The sequence below is a fragment of the Aplysia californica genome, unplaced genomic scaffold (genome assembly GCF_000002075.1).
Source record: "Aplysia californica isolate F4 #8 unplaced genomic scaffold, AplCal3.0 scaffold00001, whole genome shotgun sequence".
NCBI classification, from domain to species: domain Eukaryota; kingdom Metazoa; phylum Mollusca; class Gastropoda; order Aplysiida; family Aplysiidae; genus Aplysia; species Aplysia californica.
This window is the reverse complement of record NW_004797271.1, coordinates 1,284,359-1,285,542: the sequence shown is the minus strand read 5'-3', so window position 1 is coordinate 1,285,542 and position 1,184 is coordinate 1,284,359.

Here is a 1,184-nt window from a genome sequence, read left to right as displayed (position 1 = left end):
TGTGGGAAGGGGGGGAATTGGAACCTAAACAAATGGGTAACAGGGAAAGATCAGGGAAACGTAGCTTTTTAAAGAGCATCCGAGCAAAGGAATGAATGGAGAACCATGATCGCCGATGTCTGGCACTGGATGAAGTGGAATTGTTTTTGTTATTGTTAGGGTAAGGGTTCTCCTTATTGTAATATGTAAGTGTGACTGTCCTTTTCATTGTAAGGGTAATCGTAAGTGTGAGTGTACTGGTACTGCAAGCGTAGGGGAAAGTGTAATTGTCACTGCCATTGTAAGGTAAGTTTAGGAATAATTGTCACAGCCATTGTAAGAGTTTCTGTAAGTGTAAGTGTAATTGTCACTTTCCATTGTAACGGTTCTCTTAGACACCAGATGGCCATTACCATTACAGTCAATCCTGCCCAAACGGCCGCCTGTGTAAGATAATCACTAATCACTTGTACTGACATTTCCCATATCCTTTTTTTTTTTAAAGTCCACCCTAATGCCACTATGTAAGACGACCATCTGTCTAAGCAAGCCACTCTCCTCCACAACAAAGGGTGGCCGTCTTAAACAATTTCTACAGGACTTCAGAGAAGAAATAAGCAATATTTGAAACAAAACAAGAAACATCCCCTGCAAATAAATATATGGATAAATAAATAAATGAATGAATGAATGAATGAATGAATGAATGAATGAATGAATGAATGAATGAATGAATGAATGAATGAATAGAGAAACAAACAATTCGGTGACAAAAGACAGAGAAAACAGTGGACACCCACCAGCTGTATCCGGAGCCAACTGTCATGGTCATACTGCATCTGACCTCCAAGGTCATAGGTCAACTGCTTGGGGTCAACGTAGCGCTGTAACTGGTCCACTGTGACAAACTTTGGCTGCAAGCAAAAAATGGAAAATTTGAAAGGATGCCTCTTTTGTAAAAAATAGACCTCTTTTGTTAAAAAAATGGACCTCTTTTGAAAAAAATGGACCTCTTTTGTAAAAAATGGACCTCTTTTGTCAAAAAAAAGGAAAATTTGAGTGGATGCCTCTTATGCTAAAAAAAAAATCCCCCTCACAACTATGAGACTCACCTCCGATTTAGAAGGTCTGTCCTGATGTGCCCGTCTGTCCCTCCCGTCTGTCCCTTCCGTCTGTCCCTCCCGTCTGTCCCTCCCCCTCCTCCC